The sequence below is a fragment of the Hyalella azteca genome, unplaced genomic scaffold (assembly GCF_000764305.2).
Source record: "Hyalella azteca isolate HAZT.00-mixed unplaced genomic scaffold, Hazt_2.0.2 contig14089, whole genome shotgun sequence".
NCBI lineage: Eukaryota > Metazoa > Arthropoda > Malacostraca > Amphipoda > Hyalellidae > Hyalella > Hyalella azteca.
The window spans coordinates 156,833-175,981 of NW_025943988.1; positions in this window are offsets into that span (position 1 = coordinate 156,833).

The window sequence follows — 19,149 nt, forward strand, 5'->3', positions numbered from 1 at the left end:
GCCGACTCATGGTGATATATATTCCTACAATTCATGAATGACGCAACTTAAATGTGTTTTCAAAATTGCCTCGCAATATCGAGCGCTTGATATCAGCGCTTCAGATTTTACCAGCGCGCAATATCGCGCGCTTATTAACAGGAGCAATATGCAACACTCATCAACAAATTTCACAAATCTCTCAAAGTTCAATAATCAATTTAATAGCAATAAGACATGACATAATTAAAGCACTACTCGCCTTTCAACTGATTTCAGTTTCAACTTCATTCACCGCCGTTTCATCATTTGTTAAAAAATTTCAGTGAAGTGAAATGTATCGGTTTCACATGCAAAAGAATGAAAAGCATCCGTTACGCAATAAAATGAAAAAAAAATATCCAATTGTTACTGGCATGTAGGCTGGCGGCGCCAGCAAAACAATAGCTGCGCGAGAAGGCCTACATGCCTTGGAAAACATTAGCCATAAAGAACACAATAGTGAATTGATTATTGAAACAATCGCAAGTTTAATTAAGTCTCCACGTCAGCTCTGAATAGCATGTGTTCACAGTTGAATTTCTGAACATATGATCGACGTATATCCCGAAGTCTTTGTATAGAATTTACACAATTTAGAGATGCATTTCCCGGTACATTATACTTTATATTATGATTTATGTTGTCACCAATAAAATATACACGGTTTTGTAAACCTAACTTAACTTTATCCTGAATTGCTATCGCACACGCATCACTTAAGTATATTACTCAATCTAGATCGAGAACATGTTGCTTTACACGAGTTTAGGCTTAAATTTAAATGGAAGTGTAAAAATTTCCCACTACAACAAAATTAATGATAAATAATTAGCAAATGCTGATTTAAAAAGTGGTTTATTTGAAAATAAGCTTGATGGTATGGAGTGAAACTTGCAGCAGCCTGCAGCACGTGGCAAAAATTAATCAGGATTCCTTGTTTCCGAAGGTCGGGAAATCCTGATGTGTCACGCGGAAATGACACGCTCTGGTCGAACAAGTTAAAGGTCGCTAGATTCCATGTCACCCAGGCCTAGCACGCATGACGGGCCGGCTATGCAATTTCGCATTGAAAATTGGCATGAGAAATATTCAGGAATACAGGATTGCTTAACCCTCTGCCGCCGTATGTCACTCTCCGGGAACATAACTTTTAACTTAAATTATACATGAGCTATTGAGTGTAGCAACCTGAGGACGTATGTACGCAACAGAGAACATTTTAAAGTTGTACGTGGCGGCAACCATCAGAGCAAGTCATTTTGCGCTCACTAAAACGTATCCTTTTTGGGAAGTAGGTATGTGTTACAATATTGTACCGGTTACTCATGTCAGGCGGTAGAGGGTTAATGTTATTCAATGATGGATTTATGAATACAAATTATTAGCTCCACACCTCCAATATCTCACACATGATATTCATCACATAAAGTGAGCTTCACAAGTCTGCATGAGATGTAAAACCGCAAAGGTCAGTTGCTAGAGAGGCCTTGCGTGGTGTTCCTCAATTGAACGCAGAAAACATGGCCAGGCTGATCTTTAAAAGCTTTATTATTCAAGAGAGAAGAGTAGAAACAATCTTGGCATCAAATTTGCAAAAAAAATCATAAAATTTATGATTCTTCACCCTTTTCTCGTTCCGAGATAGGCTTGCAGGCGAGGAATGATCCATGATATAGCGTTCCAGCCCTATATTCACATCGGCGTCTTCGCCAAGAATAGCGCATCAATTATATTAATTCCGATTTCCAACGCAAATTCTGGATTTTTACATCATCAACGGAGTTTAGTGCAAAATAGTGCGATTTAGAATTTGGCCCTTACACGATTCATGCACAACTGAATTAAAATGTATTGAAAAACGTACGCTTATAGTCGTGTTATTTTCACAGCGTCGAATTAAAAAAATGTTCCCTAATGCTCACGATTGCATTTTTTACACTCACACTCATTGAATTGATAGAGACTTTGTCCAAAAGGTGATGCACTTTTTGCCTCTTTTCTTTTGTGTAATCATAACGTACTAATATTATGTGTTTAAAGTGTCAGTATTTGGACAACTCGTAGAAGGCCGGTCCATTATTTCGAGTCATATATTGTACATATACGTTGTAGCTTTGCAACTTAATGTCCCCAGTAAAGACTAAGCAACGAAACATTAAGCAAACATTAAGCATGGTTGCAGCCGGCTAGAGTATTTCACACTAAACTACAGAGCAATTGCGACGTACGTATTGACTCGAGAAAACTTTAAAAAATAAGACCCCTTGTCTACGTGTCGACTTCACAAAACTTAAAAAAAATCAAACCCATTGAGACCGTCAATGGTCGTCAGGGAAAAACCAAGGTTGAGAGGTTGTCAGGTTTATCAACCATGAGTTTAACCTGTTGGCATGGACATTATACTGGTGATGAATTAATTGTATTAAATGCCAAATATTATTGCCAAAGTGTGTGGCCAAATGTGATCTAAAGTCTGAAGACGTACAAAATACGTACACCCTGAAATAGTGGTATAGATAAATATTTGTCTAGTGTCTAAGAGACTATATAAATGTCGGTTTATTTAATTAGGAGACCAATTAACGAACAGCAACTCGCCTTGTCGGGCAAGTATGTCACACAATCTGAAGTGATATGAAAATTATATTTGAGATCGTTTATTGAGAACCCATGGCAACAATTATTTGACAACATTATATACTGTATGACAAGAACAAAACAACAAAATTACACAATTATATTTGACAACAATTATTTGAGAACCCTTGACAATGAGGCAGTTAAAACGCAAATTTAACTAGCGGTAATTACACTGCAATTATTCTTTAAATGTCAAATGCTAAAATTACTCAAACATACGATATGTTGAGAAGAATTTCTATCCTTCATAACCTGTCGGAACTTGAACTCGTCAAGCAGGCAAGAAACAGGTGACCTATACGTGACCTGAGCTCTTCACACCAAAGGCTCTTCAAACTAAAGTACCTTTATTATTTTCATGCTTATTTATAATGCGAGAACAATCAGTAAGAAAAATTCAACGTAAATCCCAATGAATAATATATACAAGTAATGCAAATTTTTACAGCTCCAGAAGGCCATGGAGCAACTTATTAAGCTCTGCATTTTTTTGTAATTGTAATAAATATTTATAATGCAATTATAGAATATTTAAATAAATATATACAATTATAATTCATTTATAATAATAATTGTGAGATTTAATTCGAATGCTACAACTAAAAAAATTATGACAAATTGCGTAAGGAGATTCAGTAATAAATTCACTTAATGTTAGCGAAATCATAACCATTTTATCATATCTTGCTTCCTTCATATTAAGAACCACAATTTTTTTATGTGCCGCAGAACATTATTACGTGCTTTTGGTTCTTCTGTGTCCTAATCGTGGTTTCGTGGCCACATCATGAGTCAGTGATTCGTGAAGGCCACGAAGAAAATTACGAATAGCGCGCCTTACGATTGCGCAGTACGTGACTCCGAGAGCGCGATCTTCGTGCCGTGAACTCGGGGCAAAGTTCACTGCAGCGTGACTGTCACTGATCACACTCACTCACGATGATCACACTCACTCACGATGATCACATGAAACGCTAACGACATTTCAGATCCTTACAGGGATCTGAAACGCTAACAACATTTCAGATTCTTACAGGGATCTGAAACGCTAACGACATTTCAGATTCTTACAGGGATCAGAAATCCGGTATAATCGCGGCTTCGTTCACTCTTTGTCTGGGGATACGTTGATCGTTTTCAATGCCATCCATGTTAAAATGCCTGGCACCGAGGCTTAACGCCAGTAGACAAGCGGGGAAAATCCGACATGGAGTTGGATCCTTAAAGCTTATATATGCACACGGATTGATGATTCAATTAAGTTTTACCACTTACTGGCAGCACCCGAAAGCTGCGTTAAGCATATAAATGATATTCCATAGTTTAAATTTTATATTCAACAAAAAGCTTGTACACACAGTGAAAATAACCGGCATCTTGCTAAAGCCGCGCCAAAGAAAATACAATTTTTTTCAGTCAAATTCGATACGAACTGATATATGCTTTTTTCCTAAGAAGTCTCGAGCTGATTACTTTCAATGATACCGTGAGCACGCTAAGGATGAAACGGCAGTAATTATTTGCCTAAAAACATATATAAGGTCGCGTTTCAAATTTGATTTGTAAATAACAATGTTAGGTACTGATGAGAACAGAGAGCAGTTTTGGACGAGAAATACACGAACGATCGATATGAATTCAAAAGGGTCAGATGGCAGAGCTTCTGAAATTTTCTATTGCATTATAAATTATTGCTCCCAGCACCAGATTGGGAGGCTCTCTACACCGATATAAATAGGTAAGACTTTTTCGAAATAGCAAGGCACTTTTGATCCTTATTTGGAGCATCAATTCGGCCTGGAAAATATGCGTATCATTGACGCACTCTGCTCGTCTTGTGAGTAAGTGTAAAATATCCCAAATAATAACATATATAACAAAATAGATAAAATATTCCAAATAATTCTATTGAGCGTATGGCATGAATGTTGCTCGGGCATAGAAGGGCGAGGGGAAGAGAGGGTATAAATGAGAGGGCAGACGCGCGGGGCCAGGCTTTATTAAGGAGGAACCAAGGCGCGTTAACGTCTTTGTTCGACCATTAAGGCCAGCCTTGAACTCGATTACTGCAACGTCTTCTCTACGCAGCAACGCTAACAGCAACACAATACGGCAACACGAATGTGAGGCGCGGCAACTATACGAACGATCCACGGTTATGTTATTAATTAACGATTAATTTAAACTGCAACGATAACAACTAATTCTGGCGATGTTATTAATTAACGATTAATTTAAATTGCAATGATAACAAAGATTACCGCGATGTCATAATAAACGATTAATTTAAATTGCAACTATAACAAATATTCCTGGCGATGTTATTAATTAACGATTAATCTAAATTGCAACGATAACAACTAATTCTGGCGATGCTATTATAATTAACGGTTAATTTAAATTGCTACGATAACAAGGATTACCAGTAATGTTATTAATTAACGATTAATTTAAATTGCAACGATAACAACGATACCCGGCGAAGCAATTAGTTAACGATTAATTTAAACTGCAACGCAGAAGTTGATCAAAATCCATTGAGTGAATAACATATGATACTTTACACAAAGAACTAAAGTCATCACAGAAATTTATCCCAAATCTCAGACACCTTCGACGAATATCAAGCTTAACATTACCCCGGCAAACAGAATGCCGAATTGTGCCATGAGAAAAAAGGCCTGTTGCAGACACTAAATAGAACTAAAAATGCTCTCACTTAACTGATTTCCAAGAGATCATCCCATATCTATTATATTTTTTCAGTGCAAAGAATAGTTAATGTTTTCAGTATAAATAATTGAGATCACGATAATGATGACACGATAATGATCAATATAATAACTTGTAGGTACACAGCCTGCCTCGAAAAGTCAAAACAAAGAGTCAATTTTCGCCTCTCACGCCGACAGTTCTCAACATCGTCGCCGCTATCCCGTGAACTTCTCACGCACTTTCAGTTTCAGGAGCTCCAAATTTTGTACGGGGAAGGTCAGCTCAGGAAGACAATTGTGGACCGTGAGAAACGGCAGCTCACGTCACGATCTACTAATTTGGTGGTGAACAAATCCCGCCATCGGATCCCACCCAACATGCAGAGGTCATGTCATGACTGTGCTGCATCGTGAGGTCATGTGTGGGCTAACAAGCAGTATTATTTTTACAAATGTAACAACTTTATATACCATGCATTCACAGTTGATTAATGTCTCTCATCATTGGTATAGTTATTGGTATTAATTGTAATTATATCACCAATTAGGGGTTTTAAGGCCATTATTGTTGCACTATAAATCTGTTTTTACCTCAATATAAATCCATTCTGAAATTATAAATAAACATTCCGCATCCATACTGAAATTTAAATAACACCTAATAATTGAGGGAACGCTCTCAAATGTAAAGAACGCTTTACGATTATAGCAGAATTACACATTTTTTAGCATGCTCGCGGTGCGTGAAACCCTAACAAAAAAAAAATAAGTGCAATGACGTTCTCTTTCACTCAATTCCGGCTTCTGATTAATATTCAATGCGAAGTTGAAAAATTTTACCTGATGAAGATACTCAATGGATAAGATTACCTGAGTGGCTATTGTAGGTTAATAAAATACTGTTGTCTGATGTAGAACAATGGAGTGAAGCATCGAATTTATTCTCCATTATTCGAGGATTTGACTTGAAAAAAACCTCGCTGAAACGCACCGAGTAAATCAAAAGGCTTCATGCTAGACATTCGAAAATTTATATTTCAGCTTTGGAACACTAAATTATTTTTTAAAATAATCAAGCATTTAGTAAATAAGTAATAATTAGTATTAATTAATTGGTACCTATATCACTTATCTCATCATTATTCATTTTTATTACATTGAACACAATAAAAAATTATTACCGACTAATATGTTATTATAAAATTTCACTGAATGTCATTCTAAAACATCATCATCCGACACACTACACACACAGGGCGCGTCAGGATAGCAGGTATTGGTGTCAGTGTCATGGCTCGGTGTCATGCCATCAATTATTGTGGTAGTTTTTATTGCTGATGCTCAGCAACAAAATTGCTGGTGCCGCATGGAAATTAGATTTTTTCCTTCCCGTTTTTATGCTTGCTGATCAACGACATTAGATAGGTAGTTTGCTGGAGGATGATAATATCAATACTTGTAGAATTATATGCACGTATTTTGTGAGAGGAAGTGCTAGTTAAGCTCTCGGTTCGGTTTCTGAAATATAAAATAAAATGAGAGAGAAAAAAAGAAGCGTGTCAAAGCAATATTGCTGGTTGTTCTTCCGGGCTGCGCATTAAAAATTACTTGCTGGTTTTACATAGTGCGCTTTCTAAGCAACATTTTTCGTAAAATGATATTCAATCAGAAGATTGAATGTTAGGAAAGCGCCCAAAAAGTATCAGCATTCAGCAGAGATCATGTGTCTGGGAATCGTTTTCGTAATGATTTTTAAATGCCTGGCATATTTTCAGTAAACAAGATTCGATAAATATATAATCAGAAACTCTGCCTCTCGGTAGACAAAATTAAATAATCAGAAACTCGGCCTTTCAGTAGACAAGATTGAATAATCAGAAACTCAGCCTCTCGGTAGACAAGATTCGATAATCAGAAACTCGGCTTCTCGGTAGACAAGATTCAATAATCAGAAACTCGGCTTCTCGGTAGACAAGATTCGATAATCAGAAACTCGGCCTTTCGGTAGACAAGTAGACAAGATTGAATATTAAGAAACTTGGCCTATCGGTAGACAAGATTCAATAATTAGTCGTGGTATATATCAGCAATCCAGAGTAGATCACTCGGCAAGTCTCGGCTGAAGCTCCGACTTTCTCGAGCGGCTAGACGAGAATTTCGGAGAAAAAATAAGCGTCCGCCACACCAGCGTTGTGGTCCGCTTAACGTGAGCGAGGAAACGTTGTCCGACTCGTGGGGGAGGGAATGGTGAAGAGGGATGGGAGGCCAGGAGCAAACGGCATCCAATTCTTCCAGTATAATATTCGTTAAATATATGACGAATAAACACAAAGTTGGATCTATGAAGCTTATAATCAGTGTCTGTCATTGAGAAACACTTATGAAGAAAAAGAAACGAGATTGATGATAGTTATATAGTAGCTCGATCTTCAACTTTAACTCTGAAGTTATAAGTAAAGTCTTGTATCCTACATCAAGAATCAAAATACTCCATTTAAATAAAAATTTATAAATTCATTTCTGTAAGTCAGGTAGAAATAATTTCACTGTCGCCCTCAAATTCATAGATCAAGAAATGCTATTAATATATTAATATTATGATAAACACTATTATTTCGCAATTAGCGGTAGTTTTATTAATCTATAACAGGCATTAGGCATTAACTAGTGAATTATTATTTTTTTAATAATTTTACCTCCTCTCCATGCAAGACTTCTAGGTTCATGACACTGCAAAAAATACAAGCCCAAAAGCAAGCAAAAACTCGAATGAACATCGCCAAAGAAACAGAGATCGACTTTCACTGGAGATTCCGCGCTGCTCGACATCCCGTGATCTTGGTCAGCTGACGGGGCTTGTGGTTTCTAGATCATTACAGCGCTGATCAAGATCATCCGCGTAGCCTGGAGGTAGATCTGAAGGATCTCAGTGATGGTTAGAATCTTTGGGATCGACAAGACTTTTGAAAAGTTACATGGTCATCAGTGATGAGGAGTCAAATCGACACATTTTTTTTGACGAGCTCTCAGGGGCTTGGTTTTATTTTGACATGAACCGATGAACGCGAAAAACATTTCTCGTCTGGCAGAATTAAATATTTAGGGTATGGATACTGGAATACAAGTGCCAAGCATTTTTCAACGTGCGTTGCACCATAGGTCGAAGATGCGTCATCTTACTGACTCATTGAATATGAACGTCATAAAAGATTGAACATGCGTTGATGCACAGTTAAACGAGAGCGACGAGCAATTTACTGAATGAAATTTTCAGATATGCATGGTTTCTAAAGTCTAAGAAATATCGTCAGCAATATAGAAAGTATGACACAATTGAAGTTATACGTCCTCATGAATTGAAAATAAAATCTATTAAGCCATTCACTACATGAGTCACATGCTGAGTTCAAAATGTATCATACAAGTTGCGAGAATTTCAATTTTAATAATACAATGACAAAAACCATGAATGTTGAAAAAACTATATCCGCGACTCATGAGTTGGGTTCAACATGAATTACTGCCTAAGAATTTCAATTTCAGTTAAAAGAAGGATGCATACAAGGTTGAGGAATCAGTATAACGAGTAACGGGGCATACTTTCGAAACTCGCTAAGTGAACGTTAGTACTTACGCTCTATTTTCTTGTCAATGATTGGTGGATTTTGCTTGAAAGGCCGTCAATGATTGGCTGATGAACTTACGATCTCTTAACTTTTTTGAAAGTATATAGGCCCTGGGCCTTTGAAAGTATAGGGGCAATACTTTCAAAAAAAAGTTAAGAGATCGTAAGTTCAACAGCCAATCATTGACGGCCTCTCAAGCAAAATCCACCAATCGTAGACAAGAAAATAGAGCGTAAGTACTTACGTTCACTCAGTTCATGTGCACTGAACATTACTATTGCAGGCGCGTGATAACGACGCGGCATGAGAGCTGTGAGCCGACACGCCCTTCCTTCGCTCAGACGCCCGCACCGCCTCACGCCAAGCAACCAACCCACGAGACATCCGACCAGTGTAGGAATAAACGTTGTTATTTTGAAGCAACCTTGAATTAAACGATGATTTGTTAAATCATCGTTAATTAAACGTTGTTTCGTTGACACAATGTTGAAATAAACGTTGTTTCATTGATGTAACCTTAAATTAAACGACGATTGGCTAAATGAACGTTAATTAAAAGTTGTTTCGTTGAAGCAATGTTGAAATAAACGTTGTTTTGTTGAAGCAACCTTGAATTAAACGATGATTCGTTAAATCAACGTTAATCAAACGTTGTTTCGTTGACGCAATATCAACTGAACGTTTTTTAGTTGAGGCAATGTTAATTAACGTTGATTTCATTGACGAATTACCAATTAAACGTTGTTTAGTCGAAGCACAATGTGTAGGCACAATCCTAATTTAATGTTGTTTTATTAATTGTCGTTGATTAAACGTTTTTCAGTCGAATCAACGGTAATTCAACGTTATTTAGTTGAATTATCGTAAATTAATGTATTTTTTAGTCGAAGCGACTTTAGTTAAACGTGTTTTCGTTGAATATTTTTTCTCAATTAAACGTTAATTCGTTGAATCAACGTTTATTAATCATTGTTTCGTTATATCAATATTAGTTCTACCTTGTTTTCTTGAATCGGTGTTAATTAAATGTTAAATTGCCACGAATTTCACGTTTAAATAACCTGTTACAGAATTAGCTTTTCAGCGCTCAGTCCGGTCTCGTGATAGGCGACGATTAAACTTACGCATCAGGATGGTTTGTTTAAATCAAACGACATTAAGGAAGGAAGCGCAGCTGAAGCATTAAAGATAAAGTGGCATCAAATGCAGTCTTAAATGGAGGGTGGAGCTTTGGTGTAGCAGGAAGGTGGTTTGATACACGACATGATCGCTGATTATAACGACGTTGATCTTCACGCCAGTGTAGCGACATGATAGCTGATTATAACGACGTTGATCTTGACGCCAGTGTAGCGACATGATCGCTGATTATAACGACGTTGATCTTCACGCCGGTGTAGCGACATGATCGCTGATTATAACGACGTTGATCTTCACGCCGGTGTAGCGACANTTAGTCTCATATAAATTCGATAAATTAAGGCTTAGTTTCATATAAATTCGATAAATTTAGGCTTAGTTTCATATAAATTCGAAAAATTTAGGCTTATTCTCATATAAATTCGATAAATTTAGGCTTAGTTTCGTATGAATTCGATAAATTTAGGCTTAGTTTCATATAAATTCGATAAATTTAGGCTGAGTTTCGTATACATTCGATAAATTTGAGCTTAGTTTCGTATAAATTTGATTCAAATTCATAAATAGGTCGGGAATTTCAAAACCGCATTAAAATACATATGAAAGTGAACTGAGTTAATGTTATAAAAAATCTTAATTGCACGAGCTGACATTGCAGATAATAAGTGTTTCCTAATAATTAATAAATTTGAATAGTAAGAGTTGAATCGAGCTAATAAACCATAATTGGGTTCGTAGGTTTAACTGACCTTATTAATTTGTGCATGGTCTCATTTTTATTGTAATTAATAAATTTACCTTACATATAACGTCCATGAGTCAACTGATAAAAAAAACTCTGATACAAAGTGCAACACTCGTCTTTCACTTCAATAAATTGTCATTTAACTAATAAATAATAAATAAATCTTAATCGCTATTATCGCGGCCCAAAATCATACTAAATTCTGTAATTATACTGGAAAGGCCAAACTACGAGTAATATTATAATAAAATATTTGAACAAAGCGATTCAATGCAAAATTAAAAAATAGTGCCAGTGAGAGTCGCATCCTAACAACGATGGGCGAATACTACCATTGATAGACACATATAAATGATTTACGCATACTACCAATGATAAACACATATCATAAATGATTTACGCATACTACCAATGATAAACACATACCATAAATGATTTACGCATACTACCAATGATAAACACATACCATAAATTAGTGAAGCTACCATCAATGATAGACACATAACATAAAATCATAAATGATAGACGCATGCGAACAATGATAGAGCCGCATACTAATGATAGACGTATATCCTAATAAGGGTAGGCGCATAATACCAATGAGAGGCACATACCATCGATGATAGACGCATACTAACAATGAGTACAGTGATTGCGATCTATTAACTAACTGAACAAGCTCTGAACCATTAATATGTATATATATGCATTAATATATACAAAATATGACCATTTTGTACCAGGTTACGATGCGGAAATTACGATAAGCACCGGCATTATGAAGTTACATGCCATAAACTTCTAATTGTCATAATTAAGCATATTCTGACTATAGAAATAGTGAAACTTCCCTCCATGAACTGACCCAAAGTTTGTTGCTATATACTCAACATAAAATAAAATTGACTTCTAAAATTGTCAGTCAAATGAGGCATATTTAATTTATTTTTACTCAACATAAAATAAAATTGACTACTAGAATTGCCAGTCAAATGAGGCATATATTATTTATTTTAAAAGCCCAGTGCAGCAAAGTATTTTAAATCAATATGGAAATCATCAATATAAGCAAGCATGTGCGAGTTCGGCTAAGTTGTGTTAAGAGACCCGGGGTCTTGCGCGACGGACGGCTCAGACCGCTGAGCTATCCGGCTTACCCGCCGTATCCGGTTTGCCGGGTTCGGTTACATGCAGAAACTAAGTTCGTAAGCCTCGCGTCCTTCAATTCGTGAGTACACAAGAGAGATGGGGTGTGACGCGAATATGGTGTAATAATTGCTTGACTTTCAAGCATATCACTCATGTTGAGGCTAGCTTTAGCATAACTTGTAAATAATTGGCACCTTGAAACTAGTTGAATCATAACCAATATTTGTAACTTATGGGTCCCTTAAACTAGTTAACTAGTTGAATCGTAGTTAATATTTGTAATTTATGGGCCCATTGTAAATGGTTGAATCGTAGCGAATATTTGCAACTTGACTATTTGAATCGTTGCCAATATTTGTAACTTAATGACGCTTTGTAGCTACTTCAATAGTAGCCAATATTTGTAAGTTGACTATTTGAATCGTTGCCGATATCTGTAACTTGAAGACCCTCCGCAACAAGCTGAATCGTTGCAGACACTAGTAACTACTGGACCCTAGGCAATCAGCTGCATCACACCAAAAGCTAAAACACTAACACATTCGCTATTTGATGCAACTATTTTATGCTTTCAGTAATATTTACAATCATGGAAAATTAGTATAGGTTGGCAGAATTTCTTCTTCAAACAGGTTTCATTGAAGACCAGAGAATTTGTTTTATTTGCAATTTTCTTATTCGTTTTTGGAAAATCGGTACCCTGATTTTCGATTTGGCAGTTTAAAATAAAAATATTGTTCGATATATTGAAAAATTAATAAGAAAATTGCGGATAAAACAAATTCTCTGGTCTTCAATGAAACCTGTTCGAAAGATAATGGAAAATGCAAATTATATATTAATACGATTGCAGCACGGGCTAAAATGGCTAAGCCCTCTGAGCAAACAAGATGTTGAATCATCCAAGTATGGATACTGCGAGTCATTTGATGCGACCGTCAGGACAAAATTAACGAATTGAAGGGAAAAAAAGTAACCTTGGACAAAGATTTATGAAGGTCCCTGAAAGACAGTCCCAATGGCAGGGAAAAAAAGGTAATTGCAGCCACATAATTACACTAGATACCCTGAACACGGGGGCTTTCGACGAGTCTATCCATAGAGTGAAATACTCCCCCTTTGAATAAATGGGAATGTTAATACTAAATTGTAATAAATATTTGAATGAAATAGTGCTAAATGTTAGGGGCTTTCGACCAGTCTATCTATAGAGTGAAATTCTACCTTTTGAATAAATGGGAATGGTAATAATAAAGGTTAGTGAATATGTGAATGAAATAATGTGAATTGTTAGCATATTAGCTATAATGGTAGATGGATGATTTGCCCGTAAGCAGTAAAATGATGAAAATATCAAACAATTCATTGATGATAATTTTAAATAGTGGCAATAGAAACAGAACAAAATATCTAACGAATAGGAAACACTATTTACAAAAATAACAGATGTTTTGAGCAAAAAAGATGTTGATCGTAACCAGAACTTTAAAAGAGAAGATGATGAATATATATAGAAAAACCCTTAAGGGCTCATTAAGTTTTTTGCTTGCAGATCATTGCACCTGACGACACACCTAAAAACTGAGCAAGATGGATGATGATCACTTGGATGACTCCGTGGGAATTCATCAAACAAAAATCCCACACAAATGAGCCCAGTTATCCCACGCATAAGTTTCAAATAACCACGTTAAATCCATGTTCGAGATTGTACATATATTTAAATTGGATACTGGCGATTTAAATATAATTGGAGATTGATTAAATACGTTGGAATTGTATATTTAATGCTAAATCTACAGTGTTGCAACTAGTGTTATTATTCGAGATAACTTCTTTCTTTATTAGCAACCAATTTCACCTAATCGGTATAGTCGTAATCATAGTCCCAGAAATTACCTTCATGACCTCATTTTCTATTCCATAATAGATTCTATTCGCCATAACCTATTTGTATATTCTGGAAACCTAAATTAAGAATATGGGGCCACACTTTCAAAACTCGCTGAGTGAACGTAAGTACTTACGCTCTATTTTCTTGTCTAAGATTGGTGGATTTTGCTTGAAAGGCCGTCAATAATTGGCTAATAAACTTACGATCTCTTAACTTTTTTTGAAAGTATAGGCCATGGTCCCCAAAATCTCGCACCACGTTCCCCGCAACGCGTAACCAAAACTAGGTTCATGTAAACAGTTTGCAATTACGGTGCATCCGGTCAATACGTTGGATGATATTAGCGTGCGGTTAGGTTTTCCATTACCAGTTACACGAGGTAACTATACAGCCAAGAATAAAGGAAACACTAACAACAAAATTTGCTAGCTTCAAATTTTTTAGCCGTGGATGGTCGGCTGAAAAGTCATTCGAAATGCAAAACAGTAGCAGTTAATTGACGAACAATTTGCTGATGTCGCTGTGGAAAACGTCAAAAATTTTTAAATATGGAGACCGAACAAAGTATTCATCAATACTAAATGCACGTGGATGGCCGGCTGAAAAGTCATTCGGAATGCAAAACACTATAGGAGTCAATTGGCAAAAATTTTGCTGATGTCGCTGTGTAATACGTCAAAAAATTTAAATTTAGAGACAGAACAAAGTATTCATCAATACTAAATGCACATGTTCTCCGGAGGTCAGGGCTACGTATATGCACAAGTACGACAATACAACAAAAACTTGCATAAGAATCTTTAAGGGATGGTGTTAAGTGGCGTATATAACAAGGACCATAAAAAGTGGCCAGATAACCATCACTTTATAGATTGGGCAATAAAATGAACGAGGATTTACCTGCCCTAAAAAATGAACAGAAGCGATGGCGGCGAAGCGGCCACTATTTATCAGCATAAAAAAGAGCCCATTTCGCGCTTCAGTGAATATACAACCTACATCACATGCCAGCTTCATGAACGCCACATTAGTTAACTTGATGCGGTGATGGTGATACTGTGATGATACTTGATACGAGGGGATGTTTTCTGACAAAAGTGATGTTTCATGATGTTTGAAAATCTTAACGGATGAGAGGGTATATTGTCTAATAGTGATGATGTTCGTTTCATGATGACTAATATATGCGATGAGGCTTTTTATCAAGCTACACCACTGAAAATGTTTGAAGTAGCAAATTATGCACGTCACCATTCGTGGAAAATACTTATCTGTATATTATTAAATGTTTATTGAGGTAGACTGAAAAAGGATTTTTACAGCTTTGATATTTCTGGTTAATCGTGTGAACGTTTCAACGGCGAGGTTATAGATCATTGCTGTGGGAATCGATCCGTTCAAACTTTTTATGTGAGAGACAACGACCTTCGCCTTTGAATATTTTTGCCTTCTCGGAATAAGTTAATGAAGTTATAATTTTCATTGATAAATCTGCACGGACATGAGATCACTGTTTTTCAAAAGTAGCATTTGCTGTACTTCATAACATTACTTATACACTTATTGGTAGGTTGATTATATTTTTCATATAAAAGAAATCTTTTTGAGAACGTTTTATTCCCTAACCATGAAAGGGTGTGTTTTTCCAAGAAAATAAAATAAATTTACCCTTTGGAGCGTCAGGCATAACCTGTCGTGAGCTAGAATAAGGCCGATACGTGACATTACATAGCTGGAGTTGGAACAGTTGAGCTATTTTGTCCATGACCGAATAACTTGACATTAAAAGACACACTGCAATAATTGTTAAATGAATTGAAACGTACTTTAAAAATTGCTATTGTATTGCTCAATCATTAATATTTTATTCAAGTTTCATTTTAGGTAAAAAAATAACCCTAAATTTTATATTAATGACGGTTTTCTTACTCACGGACCGATTTGCTTATGTTGGTTACGTCAAGAAAACATACACAAACTACATATGACGTCAGCGCCTAATTCACACAAGAATCTGTGTGAGAACACAGCAACACAAGCTCTGTATAGAGAGTGAGGTGCACCACACAATGTCCCATTGTTCGTGAGTAGTGAGAGCTGTGCGTGACACATGCGTGAACACGCACGAGGTTGTGATGCCAACATGGACATGAGACTAACCGAGTTATGCTTCGACATGAGCATCATGCACGGCATTGTGAGAATTAATGACCTATTGTATTCAATAATTAGACTGATGCCGCTTTTAAATTTTTATGCGTTCAGTAATTTAAAGTGTACCTGTAAAAGCGTTCAATCATCACCAGGCATGAGAATTTTTTTCTCTACTAATAACAATACAACAGTAACATTTTGAATTATTGTGTATATTTCTTTTTTTTATTTGTATAATATGAGTGAAGTTCGTTTGTGAGAAGCAGATCTTAATTGAATGCATCAGTAGGAACTAACGTCTGGAAACCTCAACGCTGAGTAGGAAATTATCCTTTCAGCCATAGGAGGTGGCATGGGGAAAGATGTGCAAGAAGAAATTCTGAAGTTAACATTTAAAGTGTAAAAATGTATTTATAAATTTACGTGAGACAGTAACATTTCATATGAAAAAACGAAGATTTAATACCGTTTAGTAAAATTATTTACTCATAGGATCATGTAGCGAGTACGCGAATATCGCAACAGAAGTAAGGATCCGTCATAAAATGTTAACCAAATAATCATGTTTTTATTATTATGAAATCGAAACTTACATTGTCAGATGAATAAATAAACAAGCAAAATTGAAAATCACAAAAAATGTTGCATGAAGGTCATAAAATGTCATTATAATAATTTCACTTTAGCAAACGTTATTGTTAATGAAAAGCTTTTTAGAATTATTTTAATAAATTATTTTATTTAAATCATCCTTTATAATGAATGCCAATTGAATAGGTAATAAGTAAAATAATAATAATAATATGATATATAATTCATTAACAGTTAATAGATCTCAGTAAGTTAACTTGTCAATATATGATTACAATAAAATAATAATAATTCCTTAACAGTTAAAAGTTCTCAGTAAGTTAACTTGTCAATATATGATTACAATAAAATAATAATAATTCCTTAACAGTTAAAAGTTCTCAGTAAGTTAACTTGTCAATATATGATTACAAAACAAGGGGTCCTAATGCAGCGCAAGTGACTGGGCTTGCTGGCCACAATGTAATTACCTACACCGAGATAACTTCTCGGCCGCTACACCTTCCATACGCACGCTCTTATCTGAAGCTTAAGAGTAACAAGGGAGGAGCGGGGGGTGAAATTATCCGTACTGAGAGATATGGAGGAGACTTAACTACACATGCGCTAGTGTGCATAACACATAAGGTTAGGTTTAATATTATTAGCGCATTTTCTCATTTATGGAAAAAATGCACTATTGTGCTCGCCATGTCCGTCAGTCTGTCCGTCTGTCCGTCCGTCCGTGACCTCAAGTTTTCCTCGACGAGAAAATGCGCTCTCTGTCACTCACTGCAGTGAGTACTGAGTTATATTATTATTATACTATGTTAGGTTAGATGTTAATATTATTATATCAGGTTAGGTTAGATGTTATTATTATATTAGGTTAGGTTAGATATTATTATATTAGGTTAGGTTAGACATTATTATTATATAAGGTTAGGTTAGATATTATTATATTAGGTTAGGTTAGACATTATTACTTTATTAGGTTAGGCTAGATAATATTATTATATCAGGTTAGGTTAGATATTATTATATTAGGTTAGGTTAGACATTATTATTATATTAGGTTAGGCTAGATAATGTTATTATATTAGGTTAGGATAGATATTATTATTATATTAGGTTAGATTTGATATTATTAATATATTAGGCTAGGTTAGATATTATTATTATTATATTAGGTTAAATTACATATTATTATTATATTAGGTTAGGTTAGACATCATTATTATATTAGGTTTGGTTAGATTCATCGTAGGTTGAGTTAGGTATGCCCGTACACATGTTTCGGGTGATTTGACCTTAGTGCTTCCAAATTGCATTAGATTCACACGTAAAGCGTAAGAAACTTAACAGCACAAAAGATAAAAATTGCTGTCGTTATCAACGCAAATTAATGCCAAAAACTGCCCACTTCGAACTATTAGCAAGCACAAATAGAAGAACACAAATGACATTCATAACACACAACAAGCATGACAAAAATGCTGTCATAAAAATATTATGTACGGGCACAGATTAGGCACACTAACATACACACAGATCACACAAAAATACGTACAAAATCATTCACATGTACGCACAAAATGCACACACACACATGTCAGACCCGAACATGCACAAAAACAGGTGCACAAATCAGACATCAACATTCATACAAAAACACCTACACACAAAGACATAAACACAAAGACACACACACAAATACATACACACACATACACACAAAGACATACACACAAACACAAGAACATACACACAAAGACATACACACAAACACAAGAACATACACACAAGGACATACACACACATCCACACAAAGACATACACACACATATAAAGACATACACACAAAGGCATACACATCCACACAAACACACAACACAGGCGCACTCAGCGGCGGGCGCCACCAGCCTGACGGGCGGCGCAGCGTGGGAGCCTGGGACAGTCCTGCGCCCTGGGGCGATCTGGTGAGATATCGGACCTTCGCACTCACTGAAAAAAGGGACACTTTGTCCCAACAACTATGCACTTTTGTCCTTGTGCAAGTCTTCTTCACTCAGTTTGGCCTTACAAAACGATGTGTCAGTGCTGCGAATAGAAAATATGAACCTATCTTCTTTCTGGAGAAACGCTTCAGCAGTGTTCTCCACTCAGTGCCTTATTGAATACTGCAGTGCAAACTTCATTACATTCGCACTGTTTACTAATGTTTAATTTATAGTGAACTAGCGTTTTGAAAAGGCTATTGTCATATAAAAATATCGTTTCACAAATTAAATAAATACTAAAATTGCTGAAAACTAATTACATAACACATAACTGTTAAATGTACTCGTAAAATGATCTGCACTAAGCAGCGCTCCGCTTACTGTACCGTTTTATGTAATTACTTCATGTGTACTGTATTGTTATTGAGTGTAAATAAAATGCTGACTTCTGAAGACCTATCAGCTGGTAATTAATAAAGAAGGAAGCAATCTTGTA